General features: G+C 39.9%; 1 non-coding gene across 1 annotated transcript; it reads right to left on the reverse strand.

The window, feature by feature from the left end:
• Positions 1 to 539: 539 nt before the first annotated feature.
• LOC114815853 lies at positions 540 to 677 on the reverse strand. The gene has a single exon (XR_003763654.1). It is a non-coding gene; the product is annotated as a small nucleolar RNA SNORA7 (small nucleolar RNA).
• Between the last annotated feature and the right edge of the window lie 5,120 nt (positions 678 to 5,797).

The following is a 5,797-nucleotide window of genomic DNA, read 5'->3' on the forward strand; positions in this document are numbered from 1 at the left end:
GACTACTGGACTCCCAAGCAGTCTTACTGTAGATGAATGCTTCTCAGCAATTTTCAGATTGGAGCACATCTAAGCTGGTACTTCTCAAACTGCTTCATCCGGCACGGGCCTCTGTGAATTCAATAGCAGAAATATCTGCATCGAAGAGCTTAGTACAGTGCTCTGCACATAGTGCTCAATAAAAACTATTGAATGAATTAATATTGGGCAGACATTCCTGTTCCCCGAGATAATGTGGGAGCCATATACATAGAGAACATTGACAGTATTCTTTGGGATCGAAAGCCTGTGCCTTCTTAGGAACCTTCCCATTAGTTACTCAGGTTGAGATGTCTTATGCCGTTGAGTCGTTTCCAACCTATAGCTACACCATGGATACATCTATTCCAGAACACCCTACTCTCCACCTGCATTTGTTATGGTAGTGTATCCATAGAGATTTTTTGGTAAAAATATGGAAGTGGTTTACCATTGCCGCCTTCCATGCAGTATACTCGAATCTCCACCCTCGACCTGCTGCCGAGCATGGGTGAGTTTTGACTTGTAGCAGATTGCCTTCCACTTGCTAGCCACTGCCCAAGCTAGGAATGGAATGGGTAGACCTCTGCTTGAGTCTCCCTCCTGTAGCCAAAACTGGTAGAGTACTGGAAACTCTTCAGGTGTGACCCTGAGAGGGGCAGGTTGGAATGGCTTAAAAAGAAGAAATATTCTAGAGTGACACAGGAAACATGTCAGCAGAAAGTAGAACTGAGGACAAAAACAGCTGCTTCACAGGGTTTACCCCAGCTTCACCATAATATATATATATAGATAAAGAAGTTATTTATTTCATGGAACCTGACAAATGGCCCTCTCAGACAAGATTTACAAGGTAGTTCCAGAAGTGAAATCAAAATTTTTCATCTTCTTCCTAACCTCTTTTCTTCTTCTGCTAACCTTCCCAACACTGTTGGACTGCAGACAACAGTAATGCAATTGTAATTTAGGTTATCTTTGTGCAAGATCTGGTGTAGTTACCCTTACAAAGAGAATATGCAAGATGAAAATCTTCTGAGATGCAAATCGCGTTTGTGTAGCAGGTCTAGGAAAAATGGAACATGACAGGCAGACAATTTGCAATATGTATAAATGTATAAAATGATTATATATACATTCATATTACTACATTTTACTATTCTGCAGACTAGTATCACAAAGGGTAAGTATTGATATATTCTAGAAACATGAAGGACTCTTAAAAATCTGGCAAGATTGATAAGCTGCCATCTGTTATTCCATATAGAAATGTAAAACCCCCAAATCTGGCATGTTCGGTATATTTTTCAACTATTCAACTTGAAAACGGAGGCAGTGTTTAGCTACCTAAGGCATTGGAACTGATGTTTGAAAAAACATTGCAGTATGCAGAGAAGGAAGAAAAGCTGCTAACGGCTGAAGCTACACCAACCTTCCAAACCTACCTCCGGTCAAGTTGGAGGGAGAAGTTCCTGTTAGCCATAGGATTTTTCAACTACCTGTATCTCAAACATATAAATGTAACCATGGGGGTGGCCTGCTACCTTCCCAGAATGAGTTAGTGCAGTGCACCACCTTGAAACGTGGCAAGCAAAAGAAAAGCTGCATTCAAATCACAGCTCTGACATCTCACAAAATTTGACTGCTTCAATTCATGACTTAGCCTCCTCTTTTGAAGGGTACAGAGAAGTGCATTGTGTTATTAGCTTTGCTACTCACAGAATTGATCTGACATTGCCAAATAACTAGTTCTCTGCAGTTAGTAACTCCTTTTTCATGTTATTTGTTAAGTGCTTACTATGTGTCAAGCACAGTTCTAAACACTGGACTAGATACGAGTTAATCGAGTCAGAGGCAGGCCCTGTACCACATGGAGATCACAGACTAAGTAGAAGGAAAAGGTATTGAATTGCTATTTTAGAGTACAAGAAACTGAGACACAGAGAAGTTAAATGAATTGCCCGAGGTCACACAGCAGACAAGTGGCAGATCTGGAATTCCCAGGCCCATGCTTTTTCCACTGGGCCACACTTCTTCCTTATGGTCCCAAGATCATGACGATAAGGAGCAGTTGGAATCTAACCACCTGAGGACTAGCCCACGCAAGGACATCTAGTCTGTAGGCTCCTTGTAGGCAGAGAACGTGCTTCCCAACTCTATTATATTGTACTCTCCCAAGCACTTAGTCGAGTGCTCAATAAATTCAATTGATTGATTGACATCTCTGATCTGTTCAGTGAAATGCACCTGGAAGGGATATAGGAAAGAGACACTGATCTGCCAGAAGACAAACAGAGAACTGATAATGAGAGATTGTAAGAGTTCACTGATCAGTACTTTTAGTTTAAAGGGAAAGAGTAAATATCTAGGCCTTAAGGATACTGCAATCTTACAGTGTTCATCCTTCACTGGAAGTCACTGTGATTTAGAGTGACATCTCCTTCTTTAAAAAAATCATTGTTTAGCTTTGAATTGATTTACTGTCACATAAAAATGTGATGGAGAGAATAAAAAGTTGAATGGTTACACAGCATGGATTCCTAAAAAATGGCAAAGAAATGCACGTCCAGCTGTGAGGGGTAATTGCGGATTCCATTGCTGCCTGGCACCCCCCGTGTTTTAGGTGGGTGTTTATACTTCCTAGGACTCTTTGGAAAAAAAATCCAGGGAGGGCCAGAGTAATAGTTCTCTCACGCCTGTCAGTTCAGACAAGTTGAAATAAAATACTGTTTTTGAAGTCCTCCTGTGAATCTCCCCAAATGCATTAAATCTATCGAATAGTTCTTGTGTTGGCAACATTGAATTTTCCTATATGGCTCCCCACCAAACACTTAAACTTTAACACTTATAACAGATAGATATGAATCGTGATTGTAAAATTAATTTGAATAGTGTCACAGAAGCTCATAAAATCCATTCAAATGCCATGACACGTGATTCACAGGGCTGATGTCAAGTGCAAATAAAAATAACTATTTGAATCTATTATACCTAGATTGAGTTTGTAGATAAACTAAAGCCATATGATTCCAGGAAAGCTGAAATGAATTATATGAAGTGGGTTACAGCCACTGTTATTTTTCAGAAGATTCCGACAACATCTTTCTTAACCCCATCTCAAGACTTTTGCAATTTTCATCCTGACCCGGTTTGTATTTTATGTTAAAACAATTACCCCTCTGCCCATCTCTTATAGTGCTTCCCTTAAGCAATTTTATTTCACGCTTCAATGTGGATGACTTGCACATCAAATAAACTGCACCAGCCTTCCAAATGTAACTCGGGTCAAGTTGGAGGGAGGTGTTCCTGTTAACCAAATTATTTTTCGACTACCTGCCTCTCAAACATATAAATACAGCCGTGGAGGTGGTCTGCTACTTGCCCGGAATCAGCTAGTGCAGTGCACACTAAATAAAACCAAACTAAAAATGTGTTATTGGGAGAATACTGTAATTCTAACACTAAGTGGAGAGTTTGGGGGTAAATAATCAGACATATGAAATAACCCTATATAGTGAGTCCATTGTGGTATACACAGATATTTTCAGCACTCATTACAATTCAGGTATCCCAGGAGGGTAATGCAGGACATACTAAAGGAGATCAAAGCAGGGAACAGAGGATAGCTTCTTTGATCCAAGCATTTCTGAGAATTGTACTCCTATTAATGCTGTGTATTATCACTGAAAGGCTTTGGATTGAGAAGCTGAGGGGCATCTTTGGGTTCCTAGTTTCTGTCACCAACACACTAGGCTTATTCTGTATGATTGGAAAGCAGCATGGCTTACTGGAAAGAGCACAGGCTTTGGAGTCAGAGGATGTGGGTTTTAATCCCTCCTCTGCTATTTGTCTGCTGTGTGACCTGGGGCAAGCCACTTAACTTCTCTGTGCCTCAGTTACCTCATCTGTAAAATAGGGTTTAAGACTGTGAGCCCCACATGGGACAGCCTGCTTACCTTGTAACTACCTCAGCTATTAGAACGGTGCTTGGCACCTAGTAAGTGCTTAACAAATACCATAATTATTTATTGTTATTATTATTATTATGATTCCCTGACTGAAAAGTATCAGAGCTCTGAGACCTAGTTCAAATGAACTGGCTGAGTTTTACACACACTGCATTAACTTATATGATTGCCTCCATGGCCTAATTTAATTTTTAAAAAGGAAATATTGTAAGATATAATAGTAGTGCACACGAGGGTAGGAAAAGGTGAAGAGTCAGAATGCGGGAACATCAAGAAGGAATGTCTCTGAAACTTGTATACATTGAAGTGGAAGAAAGAAACAGTGTCAACGAGTGGAAAGAGCACGGGCCTGGGGGGTGGGTCAAAGGACCTGGGTTCTAATCCAAGCTCTTTCACTTGTCTCCTGGGTGACTTTGGGCAAGTCACTTCTCGCTGCTTCAGTTCCCTCATCTACAGAATGGGCATTCAATATCAGTTCTCCCTCCTACGGAGACTGTGAACCCCATGAGGGACCTGATTATCTTGTCTCTACCCCAGTGCTTAGTATGGAGTTTAGAACAAAGTAAGTGCTTAACAAACACTACAATTATTACTCATTACTATTATTATATCATTATTTATAAAAAAAGGGTCAATACATGGAAATCTTTAAGAGACAGGTTTGCCCCATGAAAGAGGAGTTTCTTCTTTAAAATGAATGCATTCTAGTGTAGAAAGAGAAGGGAAGGGATTTTGATATAATTCGTTGAGTGCCTATTGCATGCCGCACTTGGGAGAGTGCAAAAATAGTAAATAACTCAGTCTTAAGTGCCCTCTTGACTTCTTCCTTCTGCTACCTTGTTGTACTCCTTTATATTTTCCTCTTCCTATATTTCTAATCCCCTCTATTATCCTTCTTCCCTTATTGCTAGACAATTCCCCATATAATAGCCTCTCCTCTATTTTAGAGTTGCAAAAATATACAGTAGGTGGGGCAATTGTTTGAGTAAATAGGATGAAATATTTTTTCCTTCTGGATCTAAAATTAAATTTCCCCTTCTAATTTCTCTATACATCCTCTCCTATTCGCTATTTTCCTTTTGCTCAACTTTTTCAACTGTCAACTTTTTTGCTGACTTTATTCTGTTTTCCTCATTTTTGCTGGCCAAGGTGCTCAAAGATGATCTCATTTTGCTGAAGGACTCTGAGAGTTTAGCTTACTCTTGAGATCTGTTTAATTTCCTCTATATGAATCATAATTTAACCAAATGTATACATAATGCATGGAATTTTATATCTATTTGATCAGTGAATAGCTGGATAAACAGACCTATTAGTGGCTTCTAAGGGACATAAGGGAAGCTCTGGGCAATTTTTACATTTCATTACAAGGATTTCTACATGGATTGCTCAGACCCTGCTGTAGAGATTAAACAAAAAGAAATAATGGAAACACAAGATTGAATGGTGACTTCTAGAGAGCCGACTTTGATCCACAATGCAAATGTAGATCTGTTCATTTTGGGCCAGGTCCCCATGCAGTTTGCCTAGTGGAAAGAGCACAGGCCTGGGTGACAGAGGGCCTGGGTTCTAATTCCAGCTCTAACACTTGTCTACAGGATGTCCTTGAGTAAGTCACTTAACTTCTCTGTGCCTCAGTTTTCGCACCTGTAAAATGGAGATTCAATACATGTTCTCCATCCTGCTTAGACTGTGACTCCCCTATTGGTCAGGGACTGTGTCCAACAGGGCTATACTGCATTTACCCCAGCTCTTGATACATGGCTTCTACATAGTAAGCTCCTTACAAATACCACTATTTTAATTGTTATTAT

Source organism: Ornithorhynchus anatinus, chromosome 12 (assembly GCF_004115215.2).
Source record: "Ornithorhynchus anatinus isolate Pmale09 chromosome 12, mOrnAna1.pri.v4, whole genome shotgun sequence".
Classification (NCBI taxonomy): Eukaryota; Metazoa; Chordata; class Mammalia; order Monotremata; family Ornithorhynchidae; genus Ornithorhynchus; species Ornithorhynchus anatinus.